Source organism: Oncorhynchus mykiss, chromosome 2 (assembly GCF_013265735.2).
Source record: "Oncorhynchus mykiss isolate Arlee chromosome 2, USDA_OmykA_1.1, whole genome shotgun sequence".
In the NCBI taxonomy this organism is placed as follows: Eukaryota; Metazoa; Chordata; class Actinopteri; order Salmoniformes; family Salmonidae; genus Oncorhynchus; species Oncorhynchus mykiss.
The window spans coordinates 96950295-96969644 of NC_048566.1; positions in this window are offsets into that span (position 1 = coordinate 96950295).

The window sequence follows — 19350 nt, forward strand, 5'->3', positions numbered from 1 at the left end:
TTGTTGGTCACAGGAAGCCATTGTTGGTCACAGGCAGCCATTGTTGGTCACAGGAAGCCATTGTTGTTCACAGGCAGCCATTGTTGGCCACAAGCAGCCATTGTTGGCCACAGGCAGCCATTGTTGGTCACAGGCAGCCATTGTTGGTCACAGGCAGCCATTGTTGGTCACAGGCAGCCATTGTGCAGTGATCTCCAGAAATCACATGCCCTCGTTCCCAGTCTGTGTGCTGCTTTGTCAATCCATTTCCTGTCCATGCTTATATCCCTGACTCGTAAGTGCCAGGGCAAATTAATTGATGTATTTTTGACTCAGTGTGAGTGTGAGTGTGAGTGTGAGTGTGAGTGTGTGTGTGTGTGTGTGTGCCTGACAGGAAAATTGGACCATTTAGCTTGTATTAGACTCCATCTCCTTCCTCACCCAGGACTAACCTACATCGTCAAACCAACACCACCGCCAGGCAGCCATTTAAAGTCAGGACAGTGGAAGTTAGGGGTAACTCTAACCACGAGAGCTTTTAGTAGAGTCCCCGTGTGGGTTAATAGAGGGAAAAGGTGTGACAGGCAGAGCAGACAGGCACCACTGTTCTCATGTGGCCTGACAGCCTGTCAGAAAGGCTCAGATACTGTGGGAGGAGAAGGGGAAAAGGCTCTCCAGATACTGTGGGAGGAAGGAGTAAAGGCTCTCCAGATACTGTGGGAGTAGAGGGGAAAAGGCTCTCCAGATCCTGTGGGAGGAGAGGGGAAAAGGCTCTCCAGATTCTGTGGGAGGAGAGGGGAAAAGGCTCTCCAGATTCTGTGGGAGGAGAAGGGGAAAAGGCTCTCCAGATACTGTGGGAGGAGAAGGGGAAAAGGCTCTCCAGATACTGTGGGAGGAGAAGGGGAAAAGGCTCTCCAGATACTGTGGGAGGAAAAGGGGAAAAGGCTCTCCAGATACTGTGGGAGGAGAAGGGGAAAAGGCTCTCCAGATACTGTGGGAGGAGAAGGGGAAAAGGCTCTCCAGATACTGTGGGAGGAAGGAGAAAAGGCTCTCCAGATACTGTGGGAGTAGAGGGGAAAAGGCTCTCCAGATCCTGTGGGAGGAGAGGGGAAAAGGCTCTCCAGATACTGTGGGAGGAAGGAGTAAAGGCTCTCCAGATACTGTGGGAAGAGAAGGGGAAAAGGCTCTCCAGATACTGTGGGAAGAGAAGGGGAAAAGGCTCTCCAGATACTGTGGGAAGAGAAGGGGAAAAGGCTCTCCAGATACTGTGGGAAGAGAAGGGGAAAAGGCTCTCCAGATACTGTGGGAAGAGAAGGGGAAAAGGCTCTCCAGATACTGTGGGAAGAGAAGGGGAAAAGGCTCTCCAGATACTGTGGGAAGAGAAGGGGAAAAGGCTCTCCAGATACTGTGGGAAGAGAAGTGGAAAAGGCTCTCCAGATACTGTGGGAAGAGAAGGGGAAAAGGCTCTCCAGATACTGTGGGAAGAGAAGGGGAAAAGGCTCTCCAGATACTGTGGGAAGAGAAGGGGAAAAGGCTTGTGAGGATCAATCTGAAGTGTTAGTCAAGAAGAAGAAGATACAGAACCAGAACCGGATCCAGAACCAGAACCAGATCTAGAACCCGATAGAGGACCAGAAGCAGAACCAGATTCAGGACCAGAACCAGAACCACATATACTATTTGTACCTAGCTATAAGTCTCTTAAATCCGGTGGGACTGAAACGTCCTTCTTCTTCCCCAAGGTGGTTCAATCAGAGACAGAGAGCATCCCCAGAGAGCTTTGGGAGGTAATAATCAACACACTCAATACACTGGACTAATTAATCAGTTGCTTGGCAACATCTGGTAGATATGTGACATATCACACACAATCGACACACCTGCCAGAGCTGATGAGGGCTGGTGTGTCTATGTGTGTGTGTCTGCGTTTGCTTGTTATTGTGAAGCCCAACAGGCCCACTCAAAGTAAGTCAATAACCGCTGCTCAAATTTAGTCTGATTATATAGGACATTTGCATATTTCTAAGCTTTTGTAGCCAAGGCAGCAGGCTAAGTTTATTGGATGTTTATTCTTTCAGAATTCAAGGATGTTTAGACTCTTATGCATGGTTCTTACCGGCATCACCTTCTATCACAGTGCTTGCTTATTGTTGACACCACATACAGTTGAAGTAGGAAGTTTACATACACTTAGGTTGGAGTCATTAAAACTCGTTTTTCAACCACTCCACAAATTTCTTGTTCACAAACTATAGGTTTGGCAAGTCGGTTATGAGATCTACTTTGTGCATGACACAAGTCATTTTTTCCAACAATTGTTTACAGACAGATTATTTCACTTATAATTCACTGTATCACAATTCCAGTGGGTCAGAAGTTTACATACACTAAATTGATTGTGCCTTTAAACAGCTTGGAAAATCCCAGAAAATGATGTGATGGCTTTAGAAGCTTCTGATAGGCTAATTGAGTCAATTGGAGGTGTAACTGTGGGTATATTTCAAGGCCTACTTTCAAACTCAGTGCCTCTTTGCTTGACGTCATGGGAAAATAAAAAGACCTAAGAAAAAAAATTGTAGACCTTCACAAGTCTGGTTCATCCTTGGGAGCAATTTCCAAATGCCCGAAGGTACCATGTACTGTATAAACACCATGGGACCACGCAGCCATCATACCGCTCAGGGAGGAGACGCGTTCTTTCGCCTAGAGATTAAAGTACTTTGGTGCAAAAAGTGCAACTCAATCCCAGAACAACAGCAAAGAACCTTGTGATGATAAACAGGTACAAAAGTATCTATATCCACAGTAGAATTAGTCCTTTAATATCGACAGAACCTGAAAGGCCACTGCTCCAAAACCGCCACAAAAAAGCCAGACAGTTTGCAGTTTGCAACTGCACATGGGGACAAGGATCATACTTTTGGAGAAATGTCCTCTGGTCTGATGAAACAATAATATAACTGTTTGGCCATAAGGCCCATCGTTATGTTTGTAGGAAAAAGGGGGAGTCTTGCAAGCCGAAAAACACCATCCCAACCGTGAAGCATGGGGGTGGCAGCATCATGTTGTGGAGGTGCTTTGCTGCAGGAGGGTCTGGTGCACTTCACAAAATAGATGGCTTCATGAGGTTGGAAATTATGTGGATATATTGAAGCAACATCTCAAGACATCAGTCAGGAAGTTAAAGCTGGGTCACAAATGGGTCTTCCAAATGGACAATGTCCCCAAGCATGCTTCCAAAGTTGTGTCAAAATGGCTTAAGGACAAGGTCTTGGAGTGGCCATCACAAAGCCCTGACCTCAATCCTATAGAGAATTTGTGGGCAGAACTGAAAAAGTGTGTGCAAGCAAGGAGGCCTAAAAACCTGACTCAGTTACACCAGCTCTGTCAGGAGGAATGGGCCAAAATTCACCCAACTTATTGTGGGAAGCTTGTGGAAGGCTACCCGAAACGTTTGACCCAAGTTAAACAATTTTAAGGCAATGCTACAAATACTAATTGAGTGTATGTTCACATCTAACCAACTGGGAATGTGATGAAAGAAATAAAAGCTGAAATAAATAATAATAATTTCCCATTCTTAAAATAAAGTGGTGATCCTAACTGCCCTAAGACAGAGAATTTTTACTAGTATTAAATGTCAGGAATTGTGAAAAACTGAGTTTAAATGTATTTGGCTAAGGTGTATGTAAATTTCCCGACTTCAACTGTACATGCAAGGGGCAGAGATAGTTACAGTTTACTTCAGATAAACCAAATCTCTATGGACCTAACAAGGTCTCTTCTGTCACTACTCTGATAATCGAATATATACTATTTAGCGTACACTTTTATCCAACGGGACTTACAATCATGCATATCATATTTTTCATCGTAAAATTACAACATTTTGGAAACAGAAGGGTGTCTTTTTTACATTGTTCATGACTAATTATTCCTCCTCCACCAAACATTACAGTTGGCACTATGCATTGGTGACGTTCTCACGAACCATGAAAAACAGCCCCAGACCATTATTCCTCCTCCACCAAACGTTACAGTTGGCACTATGCATTGGTGATGTTCTCCCGAACCATGAAAAACAGCCCCAGACCATTATTCCTCCTCCACCAAACGTTACAGTTGGCACTATGCATTCGTGATGTTCTCCCGAACCATGAAAAACAGCCCCAGACCATTATTCCTCCTCCACCAAACGTTACAGTTGGCACTATGCATTGGTGATGTTCTCCCGAACCATGAAAAACAGCCCCAGACCATTATTCCTCCTCCACCAAACGTTACAGTTGGCACTATGCATTGGTGATGTTCTCCCGAACCATGAAAAACAGCCCCAGACCATTATTCCTCCTCCACCAAACGTTACAGTTGGCACTATGCATTGGTGATGTTCTCCCGAACCATGAAAAACAGCCCCAGACCATTATTCCTCCTCCACCAAACGTTACAGTTGGCACTATGCATTCGTGATGTTCTCCCGAACCATGAAAAACAGCCCCAGACCATTATTCCTCCTCCACCAAACGTTACAGTTGGCACTATGCATTGGTGATGTTCTCCCGAACCATGAAAAACAGCCCCAGACCATTATTCCTCCTCCACCAAACGTTACAGTTGGCACTATGCATTGGTGATGTTCTCCCGAACCATGAAAAACAGCCCCAGACCATTATTCCTCCTCCACCAAACGTTACAGTTGGCACTATGCATTGGTGATGTTCTCCCGAACCATGAAAAACAGCCCCAGACCATTATTCCTCCTCCACCAAACGTTACAGTTGGCACTATGCATTGGTGACGTCCTCCTGGCATCCGCCAAACCCAGATTTGCCCGTCGGACTGCCAGGTGGTGAAACGTGACTAAATACATTTACATTTCAGTCACTGAGCAGACAGTCTTATCCAGATCAAGTGCCTTGCTCAAGGGCTCATCAACAGATTTTTCACCTACTCAGCTCAGGGATTCGAACCAGCGACCTTTCAGTTACTGGCCCAAACGCTGTTAACCGCTAGACTACCTGTCACCCTGATTCATCACTCCAGAGAACACGTTTCCACTGCTCCAGAGTCCAATGGTGGCGAGATTTACACCACACCAAATTAATCTTTGCATTGTTCATGGTAATCTTAGGCTTTTGTGCAGCTGCTCGGCCATGGAAACCCATTTCATGAAGCTTCCGACGAACAGTTCTTGTGCTGTCGTTGCTTCCAGGGGCAGTTGGTAGTGAGTGTTGCAACCGAGGACAGACAATTTATAAGCGCTTACGTGCTTCAGCACTCGGTGGACCTGTTCTGTGAGCTTGTGTGGCCTACCACTTTGTGGCTGAGCCGTTGTTGCTCATAGACATTTCCACTACACAATAAAAGCACTTACAGTTGACTGGGGAAGCTGTAGCAGGGCAGAAATTGACAAACTGACTTGTTGGAAAGTTGCTATCCTGTGACGGTGCCACGTTGAAAGTCACTGAGCTCTTTAGTAAGGCCATTCTACTGCCATTGTTTGTCTATGGAGATTGCATGGCTGTGTGCTCGATTTTATACACCTGTCCGCAACGGGTGTGGCTGAAATACCCGAATCCACTAATTTGAACGGGTGTCCACATACTTCTGTATATACTGTATAGTGTACCTGCTTTACTGTCATTCTATTCATGTTGATGTTTTTTAAATCATCTACAGCCACTTTATTACCGTGTCTCCCGACCGCTGGTCACACTTTCACTGCTAATCCTGTAGAATCCAGCAACGGCACTGGTCCCATGTTAATTTTCTAACACTTCCACATGGAATTATTACGTTGTCTTAACCTTCCCATTTTCAACCTAGACGACAGGAACATGGCAGCTTCAGAACTGTTTCCAAGACAAGTTCTGTCCTCGCGTAGCTCTGTGACTGACTCATCAACAACAATAGGCTCCTCACTACTTCACGTGGGTTTGACATCTATGTCAAATCAAATCAAATCAAATTTTATTTGTCACATACGCATGGTTAGCAGATGTTAATGCGAGTGTAGCGAAATGCTTGTGCTTGTCACCTCAGACAGAAAGAGAGTGGTATGCCCTGGGAGTGACGTGATGATCCCAAATCACACAGAACCCCCCCCCCAGCTGAACAATACTGTTTGGATTCAAGATATTTGAAATACTTACCTTTGATTAAAATGTAATATTTTTAAAAGAACAAAGCAGAAGTGTGATACAGTTTTAAAACTCGTCTCAGTGACGGTTGAGGTTTTAATCCAAGAGCAGACAGGCTGGTTCAGTTGAGGAACTAGCTAGATAATCACCAGAGACTAATTTGAAATAAAGACAGTCTATTGAACATAGTGTTTATTAAACGTTACAAAGTGTATCGCTGTGTGTACTACTGCTCACGGACGGGAAAGGTTCAGTCGAGGTTCCCCTTTAAAGGAGATGGTTAAGCACCATACAGACTAATTAAATAATGGATTCATTAATTGACTTTCACAGCGGTTCCGATCTGCAAATTAGAAAAATGATTCAAGGAGCTCACTATGCCAGACATACACTATAGTGTATAATTGCATCACTTTTTCAACTTCTAATGAACAAAACTGTTTCAAACTCTAATTTAGAACAGAGCTATTCAGTCAGGTTAGCGTCAAAACACAAGGTTAAGAAATAATGCATTGGATCGGATGCATAGAATCTGATGCGTAGAATCTGATGCATAGAAACTGATGCATAGAATCTGATGCGTAGAATCTGATGCATAGAATCTGATGCATAGAATCTGATGCATAGAATCTGATGCATAGAAACTGATGCATAGAATCTGATGCGTAGAATCTGATGCATAGAATCTGATGCATAGAATCTGATGCGTAGAATCTGATGCATAGAATCTGATGCATAGAATCTGATGCATAGAATCTGATGCATAGAAACTGATGCATAGAATCTGATGCGTAGAATCTGATGCATAGAATCTGATGCATAGAATCTGATGCGTAGAATCTGATGCATAGAATCTGATGCGTAGAATCTGATGCATAGAATCTGATGCATAGAATCTGATGCGTAGAATCTGATGCATAGAATCTGATGCATAGAATCTGATGCATGGAATCGGATGCATAGAATCTGATGCATAGAATCTGATGCATAGAATCTGATGCATAGAATCTGATGCATAGAATCTGATGCATAGAATCTGATGCATAGAATCTGATGCATAGAATCGGATGCATAGAATCTGATGCATAGAATCTGATGCATAGAATCGGATGCATAGAATCTGATGCATAGAAACTGATGCATAGAATCTGATGCATAGAAGCTGATGCATAGAAACGGATGCATAGAATCTGATGCATAGAAACTGATACATAGAATCTGATGCATAGAAACTGATACATAGAATCTGATGCAAAGCTTTGACTATGTACAGACTCAGTGAGCATAGCCTTGCTATTGAGAAAGGCCGCCGTAGACAGACATGGCTCTCAAGAGAAGACAGGCTATGTGCTCGCTGCCCACAAAATGAGGTGGAAACTGAGCTGCACTTCCTAACCTCCTGCCCAATGTATGACCATATTAGAGACACATATTTCTCTCAGATTACACAGATCCACAAAGAATTCGAAAACAAATCCAATTTTGATAAACTCCCTTATCTACTGGGTGAAATTCCACAGTGTGACATCACAGCAGCAAGATGTGTGACCTGTTGCCACAAGAAAAGGTCAACCAGTGAAGAACAAACACCATTGTAAATACAACCCATATTTATGCTTATTTATTTTCCCTTTTGTACATTAACCATGTGCACATCGTTACAACACTGTATATATACATAATATTATTCTTTTGAAACTTCTGTGAGTGTAATGTTTCCTGTTCATTTTTATTGTTTATTTCACTTTTGTATATTATCTACCTCACTTGCTTTGGCAATGCTAACATATGTTTCCTGTGCAATAAAGCCCCTTGAATTGATTTGAATTGAATCTGATGCATAGAATCTGATGCATGGAATCTGATACATAGAATCTGATGCATAGAATCTGATGCATAGAATCTGATGCATAGAATCTGATGCATGGAATCTGATACATAGAATCTGATGCATAGAATCTGATGCATAGAATCTGATGCATAGAATCTGATGCATAGAATCTGATGCATAGAATCTGATGCATAGAATCTGATAAAATCCAATCAAATGTTATTAGTCACATGCACCGAATACAACCTTACTGTGAAATGCTGACTTACGAAGCCCCTAACCAACAATTCAGGTTAAAAAATAATACACATAGTACTAATACGAGATAAAAGTAACAAGTAATTAAAGAGCAGCAGTGAAATACAGTGCCTTGCGAAAGTATTCGGCCCCCTTGAACTTTGCGACCTTTTGCCAAATTTCAGGCTTCAAACATAAAGATATAAAACTGTATTTTTTTGTGAAGAATCAACAACAAGTGGGACACAATCATGAAGTGGAACGACATTTATTGGATATTTCAAACTTTTTTAACAAATCAAAAACTGAAAAATTGGGCGTGCAAAATTATTCAGCCCCCTTAAGTTAATACTTTGTAGCGCCACCTTTTGCTGCGATTACAGCTGTAAGTCGCTTGGGGTATGTCTCTATCAGTTTTGCACATCGAGAGACTGACATTTTTTCCCATTCCTCCTTGCAAAACAGCTCGAGCTCAGTGAGGTTGGATGGAGAGCATTTGTGAACAGCAGTTTTCAGTTCTTTCCACAGATTCTCGATTGGATTCAGGTCTGGACTTTGACTTGGCCATTCTAACACCTGGATATGTTTATTTTTGAACCATTCCATTGTAGATTTTGCTTTATGTTTTGGATCATTGTCTTGTTGGAAGACAAATCTCCGTCCCAATCTCAGGTCTTTTGCAGACTCCATCAGGTTTTCTTCCAGAATGGTCCTGTATTTGGCTCCATCCATCTTCCCATCAATTTTAACCATCTTCCCTGTCCCTGCTGAAGAAAAGCAGGCCCAAACCATGATGCTGCCACCACCATGTTTGACAGTGGGGATGGTGTGTTCAGGGTTATGAGCTGTGTTGCTTTTACGCCAAACATAACGTTTTGCATTGTTGCCAAAAAGTTCAATTTTGGTTTCATCTGACCAGAGCACCTTCTTCCACATGTTTGGTGTGCCCAGGTGGCTTGTGGCAAACTTTAAACAACACTTTTTATGGATATCTTTAAGAAATGGCTTTCTTCTTGTCACTCTTCCATAAAGGCCAGATTTGTGCAATATACGACTGATTGTTGTCCTATGGACAGAGTCTCCCACCTCAGCTGTAGATCTCTGCAGTTCATCCAGAGTGATCATGGGCCTCTTGGCTGCATCTCTGATCAGTCTTCTCCTTGTATGAGCTGAAAGTTTAGAGGGACGGCCAGGTCTTGGTAGATTTGCAGTGGTCTGATACTCCTTCCATTTCAATATTATCGCTTGCACAGTGCTCCTTGGGATGTTTAAAGCTTGGGAAATATTTTTGTATCCAAATCCGGCTTTAAACTTCTTCACAACAGTATCTCGGACCTGCCTGGTGTGTTCCTTGTACTTCATGATGCTCTCTGCGCTTTTAACGGACCTCTGAGACTATCACAGTGCAGGTGCATTTATACGGAGACTTGATTACACACAGGTGGATTGTATTTATCATCATTAGTCATTTAGGTCAACATTGGATCATTCAGAGATCCTCACTGAACTTCTGGAGAGAGTTTGCTGCACTGAAAGTAAAGGGGCTGAATAATTTTGCACGCCCAATTTTTCAGTTTTTGATTTGTTAAAAAAGTTTGAAATATCCAATAAATGTTGTTCCACTTCATGATTGTGTCCCACTTGTTGTTGATTCTTCACAAAAAAATACAGTTTTATATCTTTATGTTTGAAAAAGGTCGCAAAGTTCAAGGGGGCCGAATACTTTCGCAAGGCACTGTAACAATAGCGAAACTATATACAGGGATGTACCAATGCAGAGTCCATGTGTGGGGCCACTGGTTATTTGAGGTAATATGTACATGTAGGTAGAGTTATTAATGTGACTATGCATAGATGACAACAGAGAGAAGCAGTGGTGTAAAGAGGGGGGAGGCACTGAAAATAGTCTGGGTAGCCATTTGACTAGATGTTCAGGAGTCTTATGGCTTGGGGGTAGAAGCTGTTTAGAAGCCTCTTGGACCTAGACTTGGCATTCCGGTACCGCTTGCCGTGCGGTAGCAGAGAGAACAAAATGACTAGGGTGGCTGGAGTCTTTGACAATGTTTTGGTTTTCTTCTGACACCGCCTGGTATCGAGGTCCTGGATGGCAGGAAGCTTGGCCCAGGTGATGTACTGGGCCGTTCTCACTACCCTTTGTAGTGCATTGCGGTCAGAGTTGCCATTCCAGGCAGTGATGCAACAAGTCAGGATGCTCTCGATGGTGCAGCTGTAGAACCTTTTGAGGATCTAAGGACCCATGGCAAATATTTTCAGTCTGAGGGTGAATAGGTTTTGTCGTGCCTTCTTCACGACTGTCTTGGTGTGCTTTGACCATGTCAGTTTGTTGGTGACGTGGATACCAAGGAACTTGAAGCTCTCAACCTGCTCCACTGCAGCCCCGTCAATGAGAATGGGGGCGTGTTCAGTCCTCTTAATCCTGTAGTCAACAATCATCTCCTTTGTTTTGATCACGTTGAGGGAGAGGTTGTTGTTCTGGCACCACACGGCCAGGTCTCTGACCTCCTCCCTATAGGCTGTCGCGTCGTTGTCGGTGATCAAGCCTACCACTGTTGTGTCATCTGGAAATGTAATGATGGTGTTGGAGTCATGCCTGGCCGTGCAGTCATGAGTGAACAGGGAGTACAGGAGGGGACTGAGCACGCACCCCTGAGGGGCCCCTGTGTTGAGGATCAGCGTGGCGGACGTGCTGTCACCTACCCTCACCACCTTGGGGCGGCCCATCAGGAAGTCCAGGATCCAGTTGCAGAGGGAGGTGTCTGATGCATAGAAACTGATGCATTGGAACTGATGCATAGGATTCACATGTGAGTAAATTAGTGCGAACATCACTTTTACAACAAAATCATCGATAGTCATCAGTACCACTATTTAATATATAGTCTACAGTCTCATCTCTCTCTCCAATATTTTCACTGTCAGGCAGCATCCATTAAACAGATAAGAAAAGTATTGCACATCTTATAGCTTTAACTTGCTCAAATTAATTTTCACTTAATTGCGTCATTTATAAGGCTCCCCTCTTTAATCTGGCACATTAACTCCGCGTTCTAGCACTTTGTCATCATTAGGCTTTGTCTGTATCCTTATGTGCCCTTCTGTTGTACATAGCCTCTGATTCCCAACAGGACAGTGAGGTGTTGACATGCTGGCATTCCCCGTCCAGTGTTGTGTAGCCCAACACACGCACGCACGCACACACACACACACACACACACACACACGCACACTCACACACGCACACGCACACGCACACGCACACACACACGCACACACCTTCTCGACAACTAGACAATATCCTTGCTATGTCTGAGCGTTTTTTGATGTCTCCTGATTGTAAATCTGAGAGCAGGAGAGAAGACAAGTTATATACATGTATCTAAACATGCTCTATATTCATGAAGCACTTATATCCAGCAATGCTATGCACCCCCCCCCCCCCCCCCCCCCACACACACACACACACCCACACACTCTCTCTCTCTCTTTCCTCAACCCCACCGTAAAATTGTCTCCTATTAAATGAAGTCTTTGATCTATGGATTACAGAATGTATGTGTGTGTGTTCGTGCGTGTGTGTGATTTATAGTTTATAACAGCACAGCTCTCCTAGCGCAGTGGACACGTTTATGAAGTGTTTCTACAGCATAGTAGCTTTGATCCTTTTGTGCTTCCAGACAGCTCAGTCTCTAGTCAGGTGATAAAGCTTGCACAGGTCAATCCTATAGTATAGTATAGTAAAGTATGGCATAACAAAGTATGTTGAAGTATAGTATAGCATAGTAAAGTATAATATAGTATAGTGTAGTAGGGTATAGTATAATGTGGTATATCACAGTATAGAATAGTATAATATAGTATAATATAATATAGTAGAATACAGTATAGCATAGTAAAGTATTGTATGGTATAATATAGTATAGTATAGTATCGTAAAGTATTGTATAGCATAGTATAATATAGTATAGAATAGTATAATATAGTATAGCATAGCATAATATAGTATAGTAAAGTATTGTATGGTATAACAAAGTATACTATCGTAAAGTATAGTATAATATAGTATGGTATGGTATAATATAGTACAGTGTAGTATAGTGAGGTATAGTATAGCATATCAAAGTATTGTATAATATAGTATAGTATATTATAGTACAGTATAGTATAATGTGGTGTGTAGTATAGTAAAGTGGGCCACTGTACCTGTTTAATCATTTACTTATCCAGTTTTTATAGGGAACCTCCATAAGCCTGAAGAAATTAATGACTTCATATTTGATTTTATTTGATGAATGAGGGCAATTTCCTCTCATCTTTAAAAGCAGGTTGACGTTTATCGTCATGAATCTTGTATCTCGATACCCGCTAGATGCGCCAGCTGCAAAGTCGAAATTGGTTCTATTGTAATAATTAATGAAAACGAAAATAATATTATTTTGGTCTTAATTTAAACGTTAGGGTTTGGCATGATGGTAGGCAGTGTGGTTAAGGTTAGGGTTAAAGTTAGGGTTATGTGACGCACACAAAATGTATGGTCACAGTTTTGTGATTATTGATTTTGATTTGAAAGGATGATTTTATTATTTTTAGTTTTTCTTTATTTGACAGTCCTCCAAGTGTTCTGCATTGACATGCACTGAAATGTGTTGCTACCACTAGATGGCGCCAGTCCTCCAAGCGTTCTGCATTGACATGCACTGAAATGTGTTGGTACCACTAGATGGCACCAGTCCTCCAAGCATTCTGTATTGACATGCACTGAAATGTGTTGCTACCACTAGATGGCGCCAGTCCTCCAAGCGTTCTGCATTGACATGCACTGAAATGTGTTGCTACCACTAGATGGCGCCAGTCCTCCAAGCATTCTGCATTGACATGCACTGAAATGTGTTGGTACCACTAGATGGCGCCAGTCCTCCAAGCGTTCTGCATTGACATGCACTGAAATGGGTTGCTACCACTAGATGGCGCCAGTCCTCCAAGCGTTCTGCATTGACATGCACTGAAATGTGTTGCTACCACTAGATGGCGCCAGTCCTCCAAGCGTTCTGCATTGACATGCACTGAAATGTGTTGCTACCACTAGATGGCGCCAGTCCTCCAAGCGTTCTGCATTGACATGCACTGAAATGTGTTGCTACCACTAGATGGCGCCAGTCCTCCAAGCGTTCTGCATTGACATGCACTGAAATGTGTTGCTACCACTAGATGGCGCCAGTCCTCCAAGCGTTCTGCATTGACATGCACTGAAATGTGTTGCTACCACTAGATGGCGCCAGTCCTCCAAGCGTTCTGCATTGACATGCACTGAAATGTGTTGCTACGACTAGATGGCGCCAGTCCTCCAAGCGTTCTGCATTGACATGCACTGAAATGTGTTGCTACCACTAGATGGCGCCAGTCCTCCAAGCGTTCTGCATTGACATGCACTGACATGTGTTGGTACCACTAGATGGCGCCAGTCCTCCAAGCGTTCTGCATTGACATGCACTGAAATGTGTTGCTACCACTAGATGGCGCCAGTCCTCCAAGCGTTCTGCATTGACATGCACTGAAATGTGTTGCTACCACTAGATGGCGCCAGTCCTCCAAGCGTTCTGCATTGACATGCACTGAAATGTGTTGCTACCACTAGATGGCGCCAGTCCTCCAAGCATTCTGCATTGACATGCACTGAAATGTGTTGCTACCACTAGATGGCGCCAGTCCTCCAAGAATTCTGCATTGACATGCACTGAAATGGGTTGGTACCACTAGATGGCACCAGTAGATCGGATGGTTGGTGACCTTTTCACAGTGATCGTGACCTCACTTCTTCATTCAACCGATGCAAACCAAATTTGAGGCACGACGCGAAAGAACAGCCCTTAGCCGTGATATATTTAAGCTATAAGGCCTGAGGGAGTGTAGTTTATACCACGGCTAAGGGCTGTTCTTAAGCACGACGCAATGCGGAGTGCCTGGATACAGCCCTTAGACGTGGTACATTGGCCATATATCACAAACCCCCGAGGTGCATTATTGCTATTATAAACTGGTTACCAATGTAATCAGAGCATCTACAAATACATATTTTGTCATACCTGAGGTATACGGTCTGATATACCACGGCTGTCAACCAATCAGCATTCAGGGCTCGAACCACCCAGTTTATAATGACCAATATACCACAAACCAACCCCCGAGCTTTGAGTAGCATGTTTAATTACACTTCTATAGCGGGTAGTCTTTTGGGATGTGTTGGACAAAGATACAGATTGGTGGTTTTCATTGGTGATTTTAGCATGTAAATCTTGGTGGGGGAAAAAAAAGATGTGGGATTCATGCCAGCAAAGTCACAACACAACGCAACACTAAACAATACATGAATTGCACTATAAAGGTGACAAATGGTGCCCATCAAACTGTTAGTGCCGACATAAAGCTGTCCCAACAGAGTCCTAACACCTTACCACTGCTACACCTGGCTATCAGCTGACCCAACAGCAGTCCCAACACCTTACCACTGCTACACCTGGCTATCAGCTGACCCAACAGCAGTCCCAGCAGCTTACCACTGCTACACCTGGCTATCAGCTGACCCAACAGCAGAGTCCCAACACCTTACCACTGCCACACCTGGCTATCAGCTGACCCAACAGCAGAGTCCCAACAGCTTACCACTGCTACACCTGGCTATCAGCTGACCCAACAGCAGAGTCCCAACAGCTTACCACTGCTACACCTGGCTATCAGCTGACCCAACAGCAGTCCCAGCAGCTTACCACTGCTACACCTGGCTATCAGCTGACCCAACAGCAGAGTCCTAACACCTTACCACTGCTACACCTGGCTATCAGCTGACCCAACAGCAGAGTCCCAACACCTTACCACTGCTACACCTGGCTATCAGCTGACCCAACAGCAGTCCCAGCAGCTTACCACTGCTACACCTGGCTATCAGCTGACCCAACAGCAGAGTCCCAACACCTTACCACTGCTACACCTGGCTATCAGCTGACCCAACAGCAGAGTCCTAACACCTTACCACTGCTACACCTGGCTATCAGCTGACCCAACAGCAGTCCCAACACCTTACCACTGCTACACCTGGCTATCAGCTGACCCAACAGCAGTCCCAGCAGCTTACCACTGCTACACCTGGCTATCAGCTGACCCAACAGCAGAGTCCCAACACCTTACCACTGCTACACCTGGCTATCAGCTGACCCAACAGCAGAGTCCCAACAGCTTACCACTGCTACACCTGGCTATCAGCTGACCCAACAGCAGAGTCCCAACAGCTTACCACTGCTACACCTGGCTATCAGCTGACCCAACAGCAGAGTCCCAACAGCTTACCACTGCTACACCTGGCTATCAGCTGACCCAACAGCAGAGTCCCAACAGCTTACCACTGCTACACCTGGCTATCAGCGGAGCCTTGTCTGGCAACAGTTTTTTCAGCCTAATTTATTGCCTTTAAAAAAAACATAGCTGATACGGCTGACTTACTTAAACAAATGTGGTTTCTACTGGTAATTGAGATGTACGAACTATGGCATAAGGGGACGACAAGTGGATAAGAGGCCATCCGTAATTTTGATTGAAGACATTAATGAGCACGCTAGGACAGACGTAGTCAATATAACTCAAGATTTTGAAAGTATGAGGTTGACATGATCGGTCCAATCAAAGCTTCTCTACACATGACGTGATTTGACGTCATATTATCTGTGGCCAATGACCATGAGCCTTCTTGGATGGGCACTTCTAATGTAAACTCTGTGGCAGCACCCAAGGGGCTTGAAATTACCCTTAGACTTGGCGGTGACGTCGTGTCCCCATGATTGACAGAACACTGAGCCAATCACGGCGCAACACTCCGTATTTTCTGCTGGCTTGCCCCGCCACAGAAGCACAGGCTGAAACACCTGCATTTTGGAGCTGCCTTACTCAAGAAAACAAAAGACAGACCATGTTTGTATGGAGGCTTTATTAACTCAATGATATGTATTTTCTTCCTTACATTGTTTGCAAACTGATATGTGACACATATTAATGCCAAAATAACATGCAAAATAAGAACCCCCCCCCCCCCCCCCAAAAAAAAATAAATAAATAAATAAACTGCCCCCGCTGCCCTGAATGACCGGTTGTCACCGATGGTTTAACATACGAGGTATGTCATTTGCACTGTTCTTATTGGATAGTAATAGTTGTGTATTGGTTTAAGGGACTGAATATGGAATGGCAAAAGGTAGGAATGTACTTTTTCTTTTTTACGGTAGTTATTTTTGTACGGATATTAACGAATTCATGATAATGTGAAGTAATATAATTGACCCTGTTGCACCTCATATATATATATATTTTTTTTAATTAAATTCGACTGAGAGAAGATTTCATAACACAAGCCAAATTTGCCAAATCTGTTTGCTTGGTTTTATGCCTCAGACCTGTAACAGGTAGGTTTAAAATCTAATTTTATGACTTTGTGACTGTGCCAGCTAGTGACCACTCTGCAGAGATGCCTCCAGGGCAAGATTCATGACAATAGATGCCAACCTGCTCTCTAAAATATTATATTAAAACGATTCCCCACATTGACCTCAAAGGTAATGCACTATATAGGGAATAGGGCTCTGGTCTGCAGTAGGGCACTATATAGGGAATAGGGTGGCATTTGGGATTCACACTAACTGTGCCACACTGGGACTGGAAATAGGACTGGGAGTAGGACTGGGACTGGGACTGGGAGTAGGACTGGGACTAGGACTGGGACTGGGACTGGAAATAGGACTGGGACTGGGACTAGGACTAGGACTGGGACTGTGACTGGGACTGGAAATAGGACTGGGACTGTGACTGGGACTGGAAATAGGACTGGGACTGGGACTGGGACTAGGACTGGGACTGGGACTAGGACTGGGACTGGGAGTAGGACTGGGACTGGAACTAGGACTGGGACTGTGACTGGGAGTAGGACTGGGACTGGGACTGGAAATGGGACTGGGACTGGGACTAGGACTAGGACTAGGACTGGGACTGGGAGTAGGACTGGGACTGGAACTAGGACTGGGAGTAGGACTAGGACTGTGACTGGGAGCAGGACTGGGACTAGGACTGGGACTGAGACTGGGAGTAGGACTGGGACTAGGACTGGGAGCAGGACTGGGAGTAGGACTGGGACTAGGACTGGGAGCAGGACTGGGAGTAGGATTGGGACTAGGACTGGGAGCAGGACTGGGAGTAGGACTGGGACTAGGACTAGGAGCAGGACTGGGAGTAGGACTGGGACTAGGACTGGGACTAGGCTATGACCAGTGTTGTGCACTGCTAGTTGAATCACAGGAGCAGGGGAATCCATGTCTGAGCGCTATGAAGAAATGCTGGAGCTGAAACAACCAGAAATGTGCCTTCCCTTTCACTCACTATTCATCAACATGCTGTGAATGTGCATCAGAGATGGCTGGTGGGAGCAGCTATAGGAGGATGGGCTCATTGCAATGGCTGGAATGGAATAATATATAAGGTAGTTGTTGTGAATTTGTTAGATTGCTTGTTAGATGTTACTGCATTGTCGGAACTAGAAGCCAGAAGCATTTCGCTACACTCGCATTAACATCTGCTAACCATGTGTATGTGATCAATAACATCTGCTAACCATGTGTATGTGACCAATAACATCTGCTAACCATGTATATGTGACCAATAACACCTGCTAACCATGTGTATGTGATCAATAACATCTGCTAACCATGTATATGTGACCAATAACATCTGCTAACCATGTGTATGTGATCAATAACATCTGCTAACCATGTGTATGTGATCAATAACATCTGCTAACCATGTGTATGTGATCAATAACATCTGCTAACCATGTGTATGTGACCAATAACATCTGCTAACCATGTGTATGTGATCAATAACATCTGCTAACCATGTGTATGTGATCAATAACATCTGCTAACCATGTATATGTGACCAATAAAATTAGATTTTATTTTGATAAACAGAACGCAGTCAAACGTGGTTGAAAGTATATTTTTGATATGTTTGATGGGTGATGACTAGTATCTACATACGGTATAATGGGATGTCTATCATATGAGACCAGTTCAGTGACCCATACACACCTCCACAAAAGGCTGTGGCTCTCCACACGGCTAGTCTAGGGTGGGTTAGTCGAGTGTGTTCAAGAAGCTCTGTCCAAACATTACTTATGCACAATGGGGAAGGAGAAAACAAAAGTTGGGAGTGGTTTTGTGTCATGCACCAAAAACGAAAGTTGATTTAATGAGTTTGTCAGAAAGTTCAAAGAAATCCAAACTATTGGAAGCCATCAAGGAAAAGTGTCTCTGATCTCTGTGAAAGAAGAGAGATGACAGCCCCCATTGTGACATCGCCAACTATTGTAATGGAACGTGGTGTTCTTTTACATCACAATGAAGAGCGTAGAATTGGAACACATGTCTCAAGCACCAGGCAGCAACAGTCCCAAACATTCCATTCCCTTAGTGTTCCATTGCTTTCTTAGTTGAGTCGTTTTCTGGGTGTGGTTCATGCTACCGAACCACAGGAATCAGCGTAAGGTAGGTTGTACCGTCTGTTATCCCTAACCATACTTTCACAAGAGTAGATACTACTAACCATACTTTCACAACAGTAGATACTACTTGTCATGTAGAGACATAACACAATCTGAGGGGAACTGTGGTGAAATACACAGTTGTGAAAAGTGAACGACACGATTGTCAGTGCTGACGGGTTTGTAGACCTATAGCACACAGAGGCGATGACATCCTCAGTGGGAGACTACAGAGGCAATGCTAGCACACTGAACAGCACACACTGAGCTGAGACAACAGTATGTAAGGCATGTGTTTGAAATGTTGAAGGGTTGCTGAACAGAAGAGAGAGAGAGAGAGAGAGAGAGAGAGAGAGAGAGAAGCAGATAGGAATAATCACCCAGGCTGTTCTCCCCTGCATGTCTGAGGAAAGAGAAAGAGATGGGAGCCTTCCTCTCTGAGAACGAGCACCCTCGATTCCCTGTCATCCCCCTCTTCTGAGTCAGCGGAGGAGAGAAAAATAACACCCTGGTGTAGCACTCAGCTCAGGTACATGTTACATCTGCACCTGGAAGAGTGACACTTCATTACA